Source organism: Mustela lutreola, chromosome 4 (genome assembly GCF_030435805.1).
Source record: "Mustela lutreola isolate mMusLut2 chromosome 4, mMusLut2.pri, whole genome shotgun sequence".
In the NCBI taxonomy this organism is placed as follows: Eukaryota; Metazoa; Chordata; class Mammalia; order Carnivora; family Mustelidae; genus Mustela; species Mustela lutreola.
In genome coordinates, this window is record NC_081293.1 from 105,113,975 (window position 1) to 105,133,160 (window position 19,186).

The 19,186-nt window shown below is 55.6% G+C and overlaps 1 protein-coding gene across 6 annotated transcripts in view; it reads left to right on the plus strand.

Annotated features, from left to right (window-relative positions):
- The window catches only part of GRB10 (growth factor receptor bound protein 10), a 171,002-nt gene that overhangs the window by 20,286 nt on the left and 131,530 nt on the right, over positions 1-19,186 (plus strand). For 4 of the 6 annotated variants that reach the window (XM_059170616.1, XM_059170621.1, XM_059170620.1 and 1 more), the window contains exon 2: positions 11,294-11,462. The exons of 1 other annotated variant lie outside the window; for it this stretch is intronic. The gene's annotated coding sequence lies outside the window, so the exon portion shown is untranslated. Of the gene's footprint in view, positions 1-11,293; positions 11,544-19,186 lie in introns of all 6 variants that reach the window. One more of the 6 variants, XM_059170618.1, reaches the window with a different exon arrangement.

Genomic DNA, 19,186 nt, shown 5'->3' on the forward strand with positions numbered 1-19,186 from the left:
TCCTGGGAGAGGTCACTGTTCCGGGGACCCTGCCCCAAGCCTCGGGGCTGCTCAGTCTGTGGACACTGCAGGCCTCACAGGTTTGCTCCCGGGACCACTTCACACCCTTAAAAGTGGCAACCCTGGGGCACCTGTGTGGCTCAGTGGGTTAAGCCTCTGCCTTCAGCTCAGGTCATGATCTCAGGGTCCTGGGATCGAGCCCCACATCGGGCTCTCTGCTCAGTAGGGAGCCTGCAAACCCCCCCTTTCTGCCTGCCTCTGTGCCTACTTGTGATATGTCAAATAAATAAATAAAATCTTAAAAAAAAAAAAAAGGTGGCAACCCTCCAGAGCTTGTGTTTTTGTGACCATGCCTATTGATTTTTGCTGTTGCAGAAACAAAGACACATTTCCAAAATATTTATTCCTGCATAAAAAGAAGTCTGTTATATGTAAACATAAGGACTCTGTCTTAAAAACGTGGAGCTGTGTTTTCAAATAAAATTGTAATGAGAGGGGCGCCTGGGTGGCTCAGTGGTTTAAGCCTCTGCCTTCAGCTCGGGTCATGATCTCGGGGTCCTGGGATCGAGCCCTGCATCGGGCTCTCTGCTCAGCGGGGAGCCTGCTTCCCCCCTCTCTCTCTGCCTGCCTCTCTGCCTACTTGTGATCTCTCTCTATCAAATAAATAAATAAAAATCTTTAAAAAAAAAAACAAGAGGTAATGAGAGTGTGGTCATTGTCCATTTTGTAAATCCTGTAAGATCCGGCTTAATAGAAGGTGGACGGGTTCTCAAACTTGCTTCTGCATCCCGTCACATGTCCTGTGGCCTCTGGGACACCCCAGCATGCTCTTGGGGTTGGGGAGAGGCTCTGTGTTAGTCTGAAGGTGATTTTGATGTTGCCCTTGGCACGTGAAGTCGGTCAAGGCTGGGGCTCCCGGGAGAGGCTGCGGGCGGAGGTGTGGGTGTGGGTGTGGGCACGGCCGGGCTGCTGGGATACTGGGGTCTGTCCTGAGCTGGCCCTGCAGCACCCTGTCCTTGGCGAGGGCCCTGTGGACTCACCTCTGTGTCTCTTGTGTCCTCTCTAGCTCAGGGATGCCCCAAAGACACTGGGCCCAGGGTTGTTGAGCACCAGATGAGGGGGGAACCCGGGTCTTCAGTCTTCCAGCATATTTGTGTCCATTCTGGAGCTGCAGTACACATACCGTGGGAGATGCTGGTGCCCCCTTGAGCTGCATTCACTGAGGGGTCAGCTTGGGATGGGACGTGGATAGATGCTCTGCCTAGCTCGATTCCGGGGCTGTGAGATGTGGGGCAGTTGGGTGACTGCTGTTTGCTGAGCCTATGCCGTGCATCTGCTCCTGCTGGCCACCCAGATTGCAGGGTCGAGTTTCCGGCCACTGTCCTGTTTCCCCACTGGCAACTCCAGTGTCTGCAGAGGCATCTGAGACAGGCGTCAGGCTGAACGCCCCCCAGAGTGCTTTGGGACAGGAGTGAGACCGGCCCTTTGTACCTGAGGCACAGAAGGTAAGCTGAGAGGGGAGAGGGGCCCCACGACCTGGCCCCGTCCCTCCTCTGGCCTGGCCGAGCTGCCCACAGAAGGCCTGGGGCCCCGAAGCCTCAGCCAGCGCTCAGAATCAGATCCTCGGGGTTGGGGCGGGGAAAGCTGGCCTGGAGCTCGGTGTACGGACAGACAGACTATGAGCAGAGGGTGAAGTGGTCTTGGCTCTGGAACCTGTCTTTCTGTGTCAGCATACATACTTTACTCACCACTCTTCCGATGCTCCCCAGATCTCCAGACGGCAGCAGTGGGGGGAGGGGTCCTGTAATTCTGTGCGGTTCTGACGCTAATCCCCCAACCATGATGGGCTTTAGGGCTCGAGACTGCACCAGAAAGGGGCCCCCACTTCAGATGCCTGCTGACGTCCCAGGCCCCAGGACTTCCAACCAGATGAGTATGAACCGGGGGTGCCCCCCTTGGGGAGTTTGCTCGACTGGCCCATGGAATTCAGGAAGGCAGTTTATTTATGTTTGTAGGTTTGTTATAAAGGCTGCAACTCAGGAATGGCCAGATGGGGGAAATGCAGAGAGCAAGGTATAGGGGAAGGGGGAACATGGAGCTTCCATGTTCTCCCCAGGGGCTCCCAGCACCCCAAAGCGCTCCCCCACCTGGAAGCTCCCTGAACCCTTTACTTTAGGGGTTTTGTGGGGGTTTCATTAGGTGGACGTGGTTCATCAGCTTGCTGGCCATTTGTGGTTAGCTCAGTCTCTCGCCCCCATCCCTTCTCTGGAGGTCCCCTCAGTCTCCAGCCCCCCCGTCCCTTCCCTGGAGGTCATGAAGGCGGGGACATTTCCACATCCTAACATGCCTGGTCTTTCTGGTGACCATCTGGCTCCCATCCCAAAGGTACCGAGGGGTCCCAGCCACCTGGTTCATTGGCCTACGAGACACTCATCACTCTGGAGGTTCTGGGAGTTATGGGAGCCGTGAGCCAGGAACTGGGACAAGGACCAAATATTTGTTGATTACACCACGCAGGACGCATGACAAGCCATAGTATCTGGGGTGTTGAGCACTGGTCAGCCTGGAAAGTGTGAACGGGAGGCTAGGGATGTGAGGAATCCGAGATCTCTTGGCGAAGGGAAAGTGTTTCAGTGACTGACGCAGGTGGCACTGGTCAAACTGAAGGGTAGATTGCTCTGCGAGTCTTGATGGCCACTTTCCTCCTGTGGGGTCCCATAGCTCCCTCCTCTCTGGGCATTTAGCATGCATCACAGTCGTGGAAGGTAATGGAATTCTCAAACGATTTAGATAAACATCAGTAATTCTTAGAGGAGACCCCCCCCCTTCTCCTTTTTTATTTATTTGACAGAGATCACAAATTGGCAGAGAGGTAGGCAGAGAGAGAGGAGGAAGCAGGCTCCCTGCTGAGCAGAGAGCCCGATTCGGGGCTCGATCCCAGGACCCTGGGATCATGACCCGAGCCTAAGGCAGAGGCTTTTAACCCACTGAGCCACCCAGATGCCCCTGAAGATTTACTTTAGAGAGAGAGTACAAGAAGGGGGAGGGGCGGGGGAGAAAGAGGATCTGGAGCAGACTCGCCACTGACCATGGAGCCTGTCACAGGGCTCGATCCCACGACCCTGAGATCAGGACCTGAGCCAAAACCAAGAGTCAGATGCTTAACTGACTGAGCCATCCAGGAGCTCCTATAGGACACCTTTTGAAGTTCCTCCGTGGTGACTGTTTTAATAGATCACCAGGGAGAGGAACATTGAATACTGGCGCATGCAGTGTGGGGTTGGGTGGTGGGGGGGGGCTGAGCTCTGGATTGGCCTTCCAGGGGAATACCCCGCCTTGTCCCTGAGACTCCATTTGATTGAAGAACACTGGATGTCTCGAGGTGCACTCTCCCTCTCAGCGGCGGACTCTGTTCAGCACGGTTCGCTGGGGACAGCAGCTGCCCCAGTGGCCCCTGGGGTGGGTTTCTGCTCCTCTGACGTGGGTAGGGCTCTGCTTTGTCTCTTTCCCTTTGCCTCTGTCCAGGGAGCCAACTTGCCTAGACAGAGGGAGGACCTGCTCTTGGGTCAGTGAGTGAATAGCTGGAATTCCTTAGGGAAGTCAGCTGTAGGGGCTGTGCCCCTCGGGGATTGTCCCCAGCTGGGCCCCTGGGTGTCTAGTAGAACGTTCACGTTCTAGTGAACATCCAAGTTCACTTGGGACGTGTTTCAACATGCTCCTGCCGTTTTTGCAGGGCGGATAAAAACAGTGCTTGGCCCCGTAGGCCACAGGCTGCTTTTCTTCCCATGTTTTCCTTGTGGGGTGTGGACCAAGCCTTGGCCACGTGCCTGTGTCCTGCCTTGATGGCCCCAAGAAACAAGGTTAGGGACCTTCTTCCAGATGGCTCTGTAGTTGCCCATGCTCATCAGGGAGGAGGTCTGGACAGTCGGTGTGTCCCCCCTTGTCCTAGTCTGCTCAGGTCGGCCCTCATGGAATAGCACAGCCTGGGGGCTTCATGAGCTTGGGCATGCTTCTCACCCTTCTGGAAGATGGGGCCAAGACCTGGCGCTGGTGGATTCCCTGTGCCTGTGCTGTGAGGGTTCCCTAACTGGTTTGCAGGGGGCACCTCCTCACTGGGTTTACAAGGAGGGGAGGGAGAGGGAGGGCGGGAGGTGGGAGGAAGAGGGGAGGGGAGAGTAGACGGGAGGGGGAGGGAGAGGAAGAGAAGGGGGAGGGAGGGGGGAAGAGGAGAGGGAAGGCAGGATGGAGGGGAAAGGGAGGAGGGGGAGGGGTGGGGGAGTAGCTGCTGGAAGGGCTAAGCAGGGCTTGAGAAGGGCTAAGTACAAGGAGGTCACGAAAACTCGTGGCAGCGCCATACTGCTAGATTTGATAGAAGCACTGGAAGGTGATTAGATTTTTTTTTTAAAGATTTTATTTATTTATTCGACAGAGAGAGATCACAAGTAGGCACAGAGGCAAGGGAGAGAGAGACAGAGAGGAGGAAGCAGGCTCCCTGCTGAGCACAGAGCCCGATGCGGGACTGGATCCCAGGACCCTGAGATCACGACCTGAGCCGAAGGCAGTGGCTTAACCCTCCGAGCCACCCAGGCGCCCCTGGGTCGTGTTCACTAGGCCCGGCTGCTGGGCCAGTGTCTCGGCTGGTAAGAGCTGCCGCATCTCCCTTGTCCATACCAGAATCTCAGTTCCCCTCACAAAAGGAGCACGTCTCCTCACACGTGTTTGTAGTACTCTATCCCCTGCACTGGGAGCCCGCAGTCGTTCCTTACGGGTGTGTGGAGTGATGCAGAGGAAGAGGTGACTGTCTTTCCTATGTAACTACCGTCCTGCAGGTGGGGGGCATGGGACCTTGGGCTGTGCCCTGTTAATAGGGCTATTCTTCGGGCAGATGGGCATCGACACGAGACTGACTCTGTTTCCCACCAGTTTCCTCTGTGACGAGGGACAAAATCTTCCCCTGTGGTCGCTGGTGCCTCCCTCACTCGACATTGTCCTGTGGTTGGTGGTGCCTCCCTCACTCATCATTGCTCAAAATCCCGTAGCCAGGTTTCTCCACCTGAACGTGGTCTTCACTGTACTTTCCTCTTTATCTTGTTGTCCTTGTCATTGTTTTCCCCTGACTTCCTGAGGGACGAAAGAAAATGCGGAGAAAGGAGAGAAGGAGAACAAAACAAAATCGAGGGGCAGAGTTCTTTGCATTTCTAGAAGCTTCTGGGCTGTATTTCTAGAAGCTTCTGGGCTGTTCTCCCGTTCTTGTGACTTCTCTGCAGCACTTAATAGCCTCATTGTTTTCCGTGGAGAGCTGTGATTTCTCTGGAATCCCTAGAAAGGGGAGCGGGCAGAGCAAGCCACGGGCGAGGGAAGGAGACCATGCTTGAGCGTCACGAGGGACTCAGGTGGGGTTTTGGGGGTGAGGGCTGGTGGGGAGAGAAGCAGCTGGAACGCTGGTCTGAAACTTGACAAAAGCACTTTTTACTAGGAAGATCAGCTCTAAGATTATGTGATTCCTGTTCCCTCTTGCGAACATTCAGACCGAGAGTCTGTGGAATAGGGTGAAGGTCTCAGCTGTGCCCCCCAAGCTGTCCGATTGGCCTTCTTTCCCGTCATGGTTGGTCTGTGTCCTCCTGGGTCCTTTTCTGCCACGAACTCAGGTGAATTCATGGACCTGCACGTTTGTCACTTTCTTCCTCATGCAAGGAGCCCCTTCCCCCTCCTCCTCGGCTCCTTTTCCTTCGTGATCTCCGCCTTTGGCCAGTGCTGTGAGAAGCGCCTTTCGGGATTGATATCATTTTGTCCACAGCACTGCAGGATGTCTGCGGGCCAGCGGGGCCCCGGCGAGAGGAGCAGGGCTGGAGCAGGGTCTGGGTGTCTGTGTGGAAGGCAGGGGAGGACATCCCTGGGGAGGGCCGTGCCTGAGCACCTGGAGGAGGCTGGTGGGTGAGGGGAGCTGTGGGTCGGAGGGGAGGCGGGGCCCCAGGGTCAGGCCTGGTGGCTGTTGGGTGTCCCCACGCATCTGCAGCCTGCTTGAGAGGGGACGCCAGTGCAGCGGGGGTTGAGGCTGGTGTGAGGGAGGAGAGGGGTGGCTGAGTGGGGAGGAAGGTGGTGGGTGGGTTTCTCCTGCTCCCATAGCCGAGCAGCTGCGTTGCTGGTGGAGGTGGGTCGTGCCAAGCCAGGGACGGGGAGCGGGACAAGCGCATTTTCACTGCTTCCAGTTATTTTTTTCTCCCCAGGCTTTTTGCTGGTCCTTTGGTTTTGTAGAGAGGGCCTGGGGCTGGGAAGGAGGTGGATTTTCCTTCCTGGCTTCCGGGCGAGAATCTTCGGAAGGTGTTCCTCACCCAGAGTTCGTCGAGTCTTCTTCCGTGCCTTCTCTTACCGTGTTTCACGATGATTGAGTCGTTCGTCTGTGGGGATGGTGGGGGGTGAGGATCCGCCTGTGTTTTTCTGAGCGCCGCTGGCCCCTAACCCCGGATCTTTCTTTTCGTTCTTCCTTGGTGGCTCGGCTCACCCAGATCCTGTTCCGTTCTGCCGACTTCCGTGTCTGTCCCGGCCTGTCCACCCGTCTGCAGGCAAGCCGGGTCCCGGCAGACAGACCTGGGGTGCCGGCCAGGAGTGCACCCGCTCCCCCATTACCTGAGCCAGTAGCAGCGAGGGGAGGGCTGCCCTTCCCAGGAACAGCCGCGTTTGCGCCAGGCACCTTCTTCTGGATTTCTGGTGGGTTCTTCGCCAAAGTTTCTGGGTTTTCCTCAGATACATATATACTTCTTAAGTACATTATTTCTGTTGCTTCTAAGAATAAGACTGCTTTATTTTTTTGTCACTGTCTGGGTGTTGTTTCCCAGAAAGACTGAGGGCGTGTGGGTCGCGCTGGGATCTGATTTATCAGATGCTGACAGGAGCTTGGCCTTAGCTGGTGGTCCTGTATTTCCTCTGGAAATAACGCTGGCTTCTTAGCTTTTTCTAGACAACTTTCATGCTTGGTTTCTGTTTCGTACCTTGCGGTGTCATCTAGGGGTGTATCACACGGGGTGGCCCCTGCTGTCATCTGGGCTTGTAAGGGCAAGGTTACTGGTTCCTCCTCGTTATGTCAGCCTTTTGGTGGTTGGACGTTTCTGGTAGAGGCTTTCATGAGCTCAAGAGCATTCCCTCTTTTACGCCCTGTCTCTGACCTGCAGACCCCTGACAAGCAGGGGAGGTTCCCCCCGTTATCCTCTGTGCTTCGAATTTCAGGCTCTTCTTTTAAATCTTTTTTTTTTCCTCCTCTGAAAGAAAATGATAAAATATGCTTCAAACAATGTGATCGGAAAGAACAAAAATGAAGACAAATGAGTGCATGATTTTTCTATTCTCTTCTTATCCTACAAGTTCTGCTCATCAACGAAATAATAAAACACATGGGGCAGATTCAAATGCCTGATGATTCAGTCCTGGCTCTCTCCTCTCTTCGCTCTGGGACCTTGGGAGGTACTCACTGTACCCCAGCCTTGGTTTCTTCATCCTGAGAAACAGTTCTGCTTTGAAGGATTGACGGCGTTTCCTTGTACGTAAGCAAGAACCATTCATTTTTACATTCCGTTATGTGTCTTCTCTGCATTTACTTGTTTCAGTTTAATCCTCAAAAACCTCTTCTGTGGTGGGTGGTGGAGCATCTGGCGAGGCGTGTGACCTAGGCAGGTTGTCAATCAGGGTGGTGGTCATTGCTATTTGTGGGCAACACGGCCGTCCCCTTCATCCCTGGTGGCATCAGCAGGACAGTCAGGGAAAGCTGGTCGACCCCAGAGTTTCAGCCCCATGGATCCTGTGTGCCAGCATGTGGAAGCCTGATGATTAGGACACGGTCTTCCTAGAGCACATGCTGCAAACCCAAACATTCCTGTTGGCCAGCCCCTTTCGGATGAACGCTCTTGCTTGTAGCTCTGTGCTGGTACCACACTATTTTGACCATTTTTGCTTTATAATTTACTGTGAGAGGAGGGCAGCTCTCCCTTAGTGTGCACCAACCGCAGACTTGTGACTGATTGCACTCGTTTTCATGCATTTAGGTTGATAGCCGCATCTCATTTACAAAACGAACTTTCATTTCTCAATTGATTGCTTTGAAGGGCATCAGATCTATGCGAGGTGTCCTCTTCCCGTTGGGAACTTTGCCTGTTTCCATGAATCCGGGGCTCTTCCGTGTCTGGGGCAGGCTGCAACTTCTCTGGTTTACGTAGGGCTGTGCTTCTGCTGTTGGGATGGAGCTAAAACGTGTGTGTGCGCGCACGTACCCATTCTCCGTGCAGTCACTGCATCTGTGGGCACGTGCATTTACCCTGTCCCTTGCTGTTCCTCTGACTTTGGCTTTAGGGGGAGGTCTCCTGCCTCTTTGCAGTCGGTAGCCTGTCTTGCTGCAGGTCCAGTCGGGGAGGCCTCGGATAACCGGTCTTCGAGCTTGCTCGATGGCCCGCTCCTGGAAGCCCCACGGTGAGGACTGGAGGATCCTTGGTTCTGCTTGACCGTGGAGTTGAGATCCCCGTCTGGGCCCAGGCGTACGTTTTTATTAAGTCAGGGTGACTTCTGGGATGGTGGCCAGTTGGGTGGGATTCCCTGACCTGGGCCAACTTGCCATCCCTGTGGAAGCCCCTGAGGGTCGCTGGTGGACGGGCCATGGAGGGAGGGCCCTTCTGGACGCCGGCCATGACCGCCCTCCTGCATTGTTGCTGAATGCTTCCGGTGTGCTGGATGGTTCCAAAGGACGGTGTTGGCATCTGGGTGCGGCCGAGGTCATTGTGACATTTCTGGAATGGCGCGTCCTGCCTGCAGGCAGACCCACTTAAAGCCGTGTGAGCTCTGGCATTTCCGTGTAATTTTGCTTCTCTTTTAGGCTGCCTTCAGGTTCTGGCACTTGCCTTCTGACATTATATAATGACTTTTCCTTAGGTTCCATTCCATTGATCCATTTCTCAATCTGTCGTTCTCCGTTTGCTGTCACAAACGGACTCTGCTATCTGGAAGGTATTGAATTTAAGTTTTTTTAAATGAAGAGCGTTCTGTCCCCTTTTACCAAGGCCTAGACTCTCCCAGAGCCGTGTGGCTGCTCCCACTGAATGTCCTCATCACGAAAGGTGGGATTTGTTGGGTGTCTGGACGTTTTGGAAGATACCACAGATACTACACAGGGATTGGGGGTCCTTTGTTTCTGATACGCATTGGGAGTCGGTTAGGACGTTGGTTTTTCACCCAAGTTCACAGACGTAGGATTTCAGGTTCACATTGTGTCTGGTGGGGAGCGGGCAGGAGACGCGCTGTTTGACCCATGGGCAAAGGGTGCAGAGTGTCGGTAACTGTGCTTAATGTCACGGACCCGGCAGTGGCTCCCCTGGTGTTGGGTGCGGATGGGCCGTGGCTCGTGGTGCCTGGAGGTTTGCTGGTGGCATGTGCTCTGTGGCCCTTGCTTGGTCCTGACCTTGAGGAGGACCATCTCAGCTCTGCCGGTTCACCGCGGTCAGAACTCAGCCTGTCTTTGGGCCCTCTGCCGGGACGTTCAACATTCACTTTCTTAAAAATAGACAGAAATGGTTAGTGAGCTTGACGAGTTCATGGTTCATGGCGTCAATGAGTCATGAGCTTAAATGGTTAATGGCGATGTGCTCAACAAGCAGCTGCCTGTCCTTTTTCTCCAGTGACAGATGAATTTATGTTGTCTGTTACAAAGTAAGGCAAATCTCCCAAGTGTTTGATCACACACTTTTTTTTTTGAAATTTGTGGTCACTTAGCTACTAGAGCTAAGAGACGTTGCAGTGGGTGTAATTGCTCTAACCCATTCAGACTTGTGGATTCTTTGAGGGTGAGAGCAAGGGGCCCTTTACTATACAACGCCTTCGCATCGACAGGTGACCTTCAGTGTTGATCATGCGTGTAATCGTGTATCCTGTGTCCCCCTTTCCCTCCTCAGAAGATCAGCGTCCCGTCTGAACACTGGCAGGCTTCCTAGTGTGCAGGTGGCCAGCGTATTTGACCCCTCATTGTGGGGCAACTGTGGGACGCGTCCTGGTTCATGATATCTCTTATTCCTTTAACGTTTACTGAACGTTGGGTCAGTATCTTTACAGCCTGGCTCATTTCTCCCTCATAAAAGCTCTAGGTGGAGTACTGTTGTGGTGCTGATTTTTGGGACTCAGAGGCTCACTCAGTATCTCGCCCAGATGTCACCTGCTGAGATGGGGGAGTGTCAGGAGCTACAGGGCTCTCCGGCCCCCATGCTGGATCCTTCCCCACTGAGTTCTAGATCTCTGACTTCTTCCGTAGCAGGTCAGAGATGCAGGATTTGTCTGCATTTGGAGTGATCAGGGAGGGTTACTTTAGGGATCTCATCCCTGCCAAGGGCACCCACGTCCCAGACCCTGGACCAAGCACAGAGGCAGCGGCGGTGATGAAGACGCCTCTGGCCTAAGGCTTGCTCTGTGCCGATCGCCCCACGGAGTCCCCAGGGGAGTGTGTTGCATGTGACCTGTGAAGAGTCAGTGGCATTCTGAGTGATGGATCACCGTCCTCGGGGACGTGGGCCCTCCACACACTACCTGCATAGGAGCCAGGGTCCGGGAGCGCCCCAGTGGCTGAACACTGCCCCCCATCCGGGCTGGGGTTAGTCTTGGTCCTGACACTGTCCCGGGATCCTAGAACAGTCCTCCTGCTCATCCCTCAGGAAAGATGACTTGTGGAGGGAATCAAAGCCAGTAACCAGGATTCAAAGGTCAGACGCACCTGCTTCTGCCCCTCCTGTGCAAGGCACATGCATGGTGCCCAGTGGAGCCTGTCTGCCCCGTGGGGTGGTGCCTGGGCTGAGATGGAGGAGGGTCTCTGTGGCATGGGCTGAGGGTTGTCACCTGGGAGAGGAGCCTGGGAAGGATGTGGGCTTTGATCGGGGCTCAAAGCATGAATTATGGGTGAACTTAACCTTGCGGGAGGGCAAAGGTCTGTGCATTCCCTGCCCCGCCCACCTTGGGGGCAAAAGCTTTTCCTGGGCTGGAGGGGGAGGATGTGCAGACGGAGGCCTGGGACCCAGAGCTGCCCCTCTCCCTTCTCCCGGCTCTGGTCTCCGCAGGCATCTGTCTCTGCAGTCCGTTGACATGGCAACTAGAAGCCTACTCCTCCTGGACTTCTTTCTCGTTCTGCTCTTTGAAGAATTTTTTAAATTAAATCTCCTTGAAAAAAATATCCTGTGTGTCTGTTTTAAAAGATTTTAGTCTTGGGTGCAGAGCATAAGATGCACGTCCCCCCAAGTTCCACGCGCTCAGTGACGGCCTCTTTGACTTTCAGCTTCGGAGTGGAGCATCATGCTGAGCCGGAGCAGGGTGCCCTGGGGAGCGTGGGCGCCGTGACCCTGGCCGTGACCGTGACCGTGACCGGCAGCGGGGTCTCATCTGGGTCCTCTCTGTCGAGCTGCAGCAGCTGCCAAACCACCCAAGCCTGGGCAAGCCCCTGACAGGTGAGGTCCGTTGGGTGTTTCACCGGTACGCACAGATCCATCTTAGGAGGAGGATCGACTGTTAAATATTGATAAGGCGAGGTCAGTAAGCACTTGCCATCGCAGGCCGGGGTGTAACAGTGGCTCCTTTATTCTGGGTTTCTGCAGGGAGTCTCTGTACTTGCCTCTCCCTGGCCCCTCTCCCCGCCTTCACTCACTGGGCCGAGGTGGGTGGCCCGAGACCCGTCCTCGCTGGGCCTCGTCGGGCTTCGCGGGCCACCCTTTGTGTCTAGTGCGCGTGCCTCCCCCTCTCCAGGCCCCTCTTCGTGTTCTATCAGGAGGGGTGGGGGTACCACCTGGGCTGTCCTGAGACATGCATGTGAGCCCTCAGAGACTGGCACGGACCCTTCCTCCAGTCCCAGTCGGCGGGGGTGTGGGGATCTACTCATGCCCCCTGTGGGTGTCTTAGTGGGGGAACCGAGGCCAGAGCAGTCTTCCAGCAAATGCTCCTGCTCGAGCCTCTACTCCCAGGGAGGACGGTGGGTGAGGGAGAGAGTGTCCTTCAGCTCGGGCTGCTGTAGGTAATAGCACAGCCTGGGCGGCGTGAACAGCAGACGTGTGTTTTGGCTCAGCACTGGAGGTCTTGGGAGGCCGACATCAAGGGTGAGCAGAGATGGTTCCTCTATGGAAGGTGGCTTTGGCCTTTCTCCTTGGCATGGGGGTGGCTGCCTTCTCCCTGCTCTGAGCGTGGCCTGCCTTCTGTGTGCGCCTGTGTCCTCATCGCTTTTTCTTAGAAGGACAGGAGTCCTCCTGGATGACAGCCCACCTGTCACCTCATTTGACCTTAATCACCCCTTTGAAGACCCTTCTCTGAAGACAGAACGTTCTGCAGCTCGAGCTTAGGGCTTCCGCGTGGGCGCATGTGGATTTGACCCCTAACCGAGGGGACCCCGGGCCGAGGAACTGGGCTCCACAGCCCTTGGGTCAGGGGTGCTGGCCTTTCTGTCCAGCTTGCCTACTTCAGGTGGTCTCTTTCCTTGACCACGGACTCCTGAACTGTACGGCGCAGAACAGAAGGGCTTCAATTCTTCGGTTAATCGGGATTGTTTTTCACACCTCCCTGGAGCATCCACCTCATGTGAGGTGATAAACGACATTTATATGTCCTATTCCGGGCTGCGAGGGTACAGGCTTGCATTTCTTTTTCTCTGGATAGCTAGCATGGCAACTGACTTTTTATTCTGGGGTGTGAGGTTTTTTTTGTCCCCTGTGAGCCCTCGCAGACAAGACATCCCCCACACGGTTGGGAACAGCTGTAGCTTCTCCTGCTCCTGCCCCCTGTCCTGCTCCCGTGAACCGTGACCTCCTCGAGCTTCTCCTGCCTTCCTGCAGGACCAGTGCCCTCAGTCTTCAGTGAATGAGATGGAGAGGAAGCGGGTCGTGGCTGATTACGGCTCTGTCCCTTTGGTCTCGCAGACCTGGGGCACAGGTGCTGGACAGCTGCTGCTTGTCTTGGCCCTGTTTTCGCTCTCCTGGGGGGCCAGGTAGTTCCTGAAGCTCCGGGGGTGGGGTGCAGAAGGAGGGTGGCGGGGCGGGGGAGAGGGGGCCGGCCGATGCTCTCACCTGGAGGCGGCCATCCGCTGGACCCCTGTGCGCCTTCCCGCTGCCTCTGTCCTTTAGCCGGGACCTGGGGGTTCTTACGTGCGGTGCTGAGCTTCCCTGGGGGTCTCTGGCGGGTCATCACAGTGCCCGAGATGCACATCCAGGAAAACCCAGGAAGCGTCCCTGGTCTCTCCTGTCCCCACTCCCTCAATTGTCAGACCAGCCTTCACCTCAGGTCCTTGCCTTTCCCTGTTAGCATTTGAGCACGGCTCTTCTTCTTCTTCTTTTTTTTTTTTTATACATTTCAATTATTTATCTGACAGACAGAGATCACAAGTAGGCAGAGAGGCAAGCAGGGGGGCTGGAAGCAGGCTCTCTAAGGAGCAGAGAGCCCAATGCGGGGCTCAATGCCAGAACCCTGGGATCATGACCCGAGCCAAAGGTAGAGGCTTTAACCCACTGAACCACCCAGGCGCCCCAAACATGGCTCTTCTTCAAAGCCGTGAGCCCCTGGTGCCGAGAGCCTCCCCAGGACCTCTTGGCTCAGGCACACAATGAAACCAAGTCTTGTTTCACAGCTGATCCTCCTGTCGGGGGCTTGAAATCTAATTCTCTATGGCGCTTAGGCTTGGGGTCCTCCGGTGTGGAAAGCACGGTGTAGGGCATGCCGCATCTGTCCTCCGGGAGTGGGGAGCTGGGTCTGGGGCCATCCATCCCTGGGTGGGTGACAGACTGCCTACAGAGGTCAGTGGGTGTCGTGACTAAGGGGTGGCTCCCTGAAGGTTGCTCCCGGGAGGGTGTTTCCAAAAACACTTGAGCTGCAAAACCCTTCCTTAGCCTGAACCATCATGTGATGTCCTCTCCCGCAGCAGGTGTCGGTCCCATTGATGCTTCTGGGGCCCCAGAGCCCCTTGGGCCTGGGGGGATGGCTGGATGGTGGATGGGTGCCTTTGTGTCTCCCCGTGGTACTGACAGCTCCCATAATGGGCTTCTCCAGGGATGAGGCCAAGGTAGAAATTCTTAGATTTTTTTAAAGCCAGTTTTTGTTTTTGATTTTAAGATTTTATTTACTTATTTGAGAGAGAAAGAGCAGGTGAGCACAAGCAAGGGGCAGACTCCCCACTGAGCAGAGAGCCCTATGCGGGACTCGATCCCAGGACCCTGAGATCATGACCTGAGCCGAAGGCAGACGCTTCACCGACTGAGCCCTCCAGACACCCCTAAAAGCCAGTTTGTATTATCCCTGGCCTCACTCTGCATCCTTAATCCCAGACAGACGATTTAAAAACTGCACTTACCTGTGACACAGAGGTAGCAGGGGAGCGGGGGAGGTGCAGGTCTGCCGGCTGCGCAAGAGGCCATTCTGCTGGGAGGTCTAGTGTGCGTCCTCTGCAAGGCAGTGCCTGCCTCACCACGTGCACGGATGGCTCCGTGGTGTCCTCCACCGTCCCCGGCATCAAAGAGAACCAATCTGACCCGAGTTAGGCTCTGCTAACTTGAATGTGGCGTGTAACACGTTTGATGGAAACCATTGGATCAGTTCTCATTTCCTGACGTTTTCTGCTCATTTGGTAAGTTGCAGAGAGCCCATGTTTGGTACCAGAGGCTGTGCTAGGTGAGGTGCTGGGGGCTCTGGGCCCTTGGGCTGGCCACAGCCCTGGCACATGTGGAACATGTCCTAGAAGCAAGATAATCCCTTAAGAACTCATTTGTCTTTGATCTGTGAGTTGGAGCCCTGTCCCCGGGGGGGTTTAGGAAGATGCTGAAACACCACATAAGATGGTCTGAGAGGGACCATTTAGTGGCCAACAGGGAGATTAGTAAATTACAGGCTTCAGTGTGGGTGGTGACTCTGACCAGGGCACCCAGCGTCTGGGTATGGGTGAGTCTGCCGTGGGGATCGTGATCCCGGAGGGACAGGGGGCTGTGAGCGACAGTGCGGGGGGATCTGTTGGGCGTTAGGGCCGCCCTCCCTCTGTTCTTCACTGTCGCTGCATCCCAAGAACCCTGTTTGTTTTGGGGTCGTCATGGGAGACAGGGAAAGGTACAGAGGGGCTTACATTGCCCAATGTCTGTGTTCCCACTCTTGATCCCTCGGAGGCTCTGGTGGACCTACAGCTTGGCCGCCCCCTGGCCCCAGTTTTTGTTGCTTGTGTTGCTCTCTGCCCTCAAAAAGAGGAAGACAGAAGTCGCTCCTGCTGTCGCTTGAGGCCAGCGTTCGTGCAGAGAGACTTGAGGGGACTGGCACGCACGCTGTGGCATCTTCCTCTCTGGCCTGCTCCTTCCTCCATCCTTAAAGTTCTTTTGGCAGACTTTTTTTGTGTCGTCCCATGGAGTGCCCGTGTTGTTTCATTTCTGCCTCACACGGAGCGCGACTCCCTCTCCCTTGCCATGCACGCGTCGCGCAGCCCCGGACCTTTGCCCCCATCGGCTGCTGGTAGTCCTGGCTTCTGGTCACCATGGATGGCCTTGAGGGCAGTGCTGGGTCTCGGCACCTGGCTTCTTGATGGAAGGAACTGACAGCTCGTGGCCTCAGCTGGAAGCAAGAAAGAGAGCCCGGTGCTCCCGGCTTGCGGGTCCCCTGGAGATGGAGCTCTCCAGCTCTCTTCTGTAGCAGGAGAGTCCGTCCTCATTTGAGAGGCTTTCTTATGACGGCTACTCTGAAACCCATGCTGGTTCCAACCGACTCCTGTCACCGTGGGCATCTGTGGCTGTCTTCTCCTGTTCTGGTCACGAGGGATCTTGTTCTTGCAGTGACGGGTGAACTTCAGTGGTACTCTGGGCATCTGGGGTTTAGGGTGAGCGTCACGATCCTGCTTCATCTCCATGGTGGGTCTTCCCCGTGGAGGCGTTGCTCCTGGTCTGTGTGGGGCTGTGTGGCCCCTGCCTGCTGGGCCTGGCCACTGTCACCTGAGGACAGCCTTGTCTCAGTTCAGGGGGACATCTACACCTTCCCAGAGCACTGCCTCCCCACAGCCGAGTGCAGGGGAAATTCCACTCGCCTTTGGGCCCCCTGGGAACAGGGTCGGGGAGTGGAGGGTGTACACGCATGCCTCGTTCCTTGTCGGGGGTCACTCCACTCCCACCAGACCCTGTTGGCACGGGAGGCCGGGGTGAGGGGCAGAGATGCCGACGCAGCCCACCTCTCCCTCCTTGTTCCCTTTATGATGCTGGGGGCAAGTGGAGGCAGAGCTCCCCTGGGGCCCCCCCAGGCCATACTCCGGCGAGGGGTCAGTTGTCCTGTTTCCGCTGGGTGGGACACAGAAGATCACTTCCTGTTTGGCCAGCAGACACTGTTCCGGGGGATCCAAGTGGGACCCCACCCCACCACTGCCAAGTCAAGGGCTGGATGGGGGCGGTGTGAAAAATGAGCCCCCGTGTGCCCTGCTGAGACTGGGGTGGGGGGGGGCAGGTTCTTCCAGTGCTGTTGGGTAGAGTAGGGTGGCTGTTGTGGACAAGGCTTTTGGTTTTGTTAGAACCGTTTTCTCCCCCCATCCTTTGTATAGGGTGTATGTATGTGGGGGGCAGGCTTTCCGGAAGCGTGTCTTGTGCAGGTCTGCTGGTGTTTTCCGGTTGGAGACTTGTGCTGTGCTCTGTCCGGGAATCTGTGTGAAGTGAAAGGAACCGGGAACTCACCGCGGTTTTCTTCCTCTGGAGGCCGTCCCGTGGTCCCCAGGCAACGGCCCTCTTCTCTGCACTGGACAGAGCTCCGGTGGGGTTCCTGGGTGCGATCTGAGGGCCACACCTGTCACCTGTCTTCAAGAGAGATTTCCCGTTCTTTCTTGGGGCGGGGGAGCCTGGTGACGCAGTTCCTGAGGGGGTTGCCGGGCCGGCGGCAACAGAGCACTCCGAGGTAAAGGAGGATTCATTTTTCTCTGAGTCACAGTCATAGTTAGAGAGGGTGGAGGCCTGTAATGACGGTAATGACGTGCGGCGAGACGGTGACGGCGAGCCCGGGGGGACTGGGCGGCTCCGTGTCCGCGCTCCAGGCTTCCGCGTGGGCAGCAGCAGCAGCCTCGGTCCCGGGGACGGGGCAGCGGACAGAGACGCGGGTGGCGTTCCAGAGCTGCGCCTTCTTGGTCCTGCTGTGTCCACGGGTGACCTGATGCCCGCAGATAGCTTCTTGGGACGTCCTTGCTGCCGCGGCTGCTGCCATGTGTAGGACCAGTGGGGGGAGGCGCTGCTCTCAGAGTGGCACATCCTGCTGATTGCAAACTTCGGAGGAGAAACTCTTGGTGGTTATTTATCCTGACCCTGGTAGCGTGGCACTCCTGTGGCCTGTGTAGACACAAACCTCTTTCTTTTTCCAGCGGAACAGTTATAAAATTCCATTTTACCATTAGACATTCAAGAATGTCGACCATTTGTGACGGTCATGACGAACGAAAAGCCGAGTCTCACGTGAAGGAGGTTATTACGTGTGGAGACCTCTAGGACGTCGGAGTTGGGAGAATTTTTAGCGTCACCTAGGTGGCAGAGAACCGTTTAGACCTTTTTTATGTAAGAAAGCAAGAGTTTGTAAAAAAAAAAAAAAAATAGGTGTTTCGATGTGGCGCATCTTCCTGTAGTCGGAGTTTAGGACTTCCCGTGATGGTTTTGAAAGAGGCGCCTTCATGGCTTTTTCCTTTTTGGGGGCTGGGGGTGGGTCTCGCCTTGTCCATGAGACCAGAGCTGTTCTCGCTCAGAGTCTGTGGGGCCAGGACAGACATCCTTCTGTTTTCACCTGGGCCGGCCCCTGTCCGGCCATGACGGTCAGTGTGCATGTTGCCTAAAGCCAGAATGTCGAAGGTCAGAGTGCATAGGCCGGTGAGGGTCGTAACCTCACCCCGTGTCGGGCCGGCTGTGCCCTTTACTTAGGTGGCCTCATCTCACCCCCAGCTAATGGGTGATGAGGGACCCTGGACCTTCTCCAGGCCACACAGTGGTGGGCGCTGACTCACACGTGGCCTGGGCTCTGCTCCACGTGGCTCCTGCTCTTAATGAGGACGCGAGAGGCAGAGCAGAAGGCTGGTACCTGGTCCCACCTTCCTTTCCGATTACAGAAGCAGGAAGGACTCATAGTAAAATGGGGGTTTTACGGGAAGCCCCATGGTCTTACTTTCCTCCCATGCCCCTCCGATGCTTTGATCTAGCAGCGCGGCTCTCTGGAGCAGACGCGGGATGAAGCACCATGTTTGGTGCCCGCAGTCTGCTTCCGTCAGCGTCTAAGGGAAGGCCGCTGGGTGTCTGCAGTTCCTGCGCCTTGGTCGTGGTGTTCGTGTGACCGACCGTGTGCATGTGCCTCTCTTCTTTGGAGCCCAGGTCGTAGAATATGAGAAGAGACAACTGCCTTGGGGCACCTGGAGGGTCAGTCGGTTGTGCTTCCGACTCTTGGCTTTGGCTCAGGTCATGATCTCAGGGTCGTGGGATCGAGCCCCGCATGGGGCTTCGTGCTGGGCATGGCGTCTGCTGGAGATTGTCTTTTCCCCTCTGCTCTCCTGCTGCTTCTCTCCCTAAAAGAAGAAGAGAAGAGACGCAGCTTCACGATGTGGTTTGTTGCTTCCGCAGAGGGTCCAGTGTGTGTCCCTCGGTGGCGGTTCAAGTCCTGCCAAGGACACAATGTTGGGGTTATTCGTCAGGAAAGACAGTTTTCTGGTTAAAGCCAATGGATTGAAAGTGAACGTATTTGGGTTGTTTTAAAACATTATCAGAATTCCCTGTAGCTAAACTCTATCTCAGAGATCCAGACCCGGAGCCTGGGGGGCTTAGTCAGTTGAGCATCTGACTTTGGACCTCATTATTCAGCTCAGGTCTCGATCTCGGGGTCGTGGAATCCAGCCCCACGTTGGGCTCCACGCTGGATGTGGAGCCTGGTAAAAAATAAATGATTAATTTAAAAAATTAAAAAATAAGAGATCCAAATCTGAGGCTTGTGCAAACCTACTCACTGACTGAACCCTGGCCTTGGCAGAGGGACACACAGTGGCCCTGGGATCGTCTCTTCTTGCCAGCCCCCTGTCTGATAATCACTGGTAGTGAAACCAGTAATTACGGACTGTCTTCTCTGGCAAACGGATGCTGAGCCACTCCCTCCGGGAGGGTACAGCTTCATGTGTGGGGGGCAGGCTTCCCAGACGACTTGTCCTGGGTCTGGCGGGTTGGCG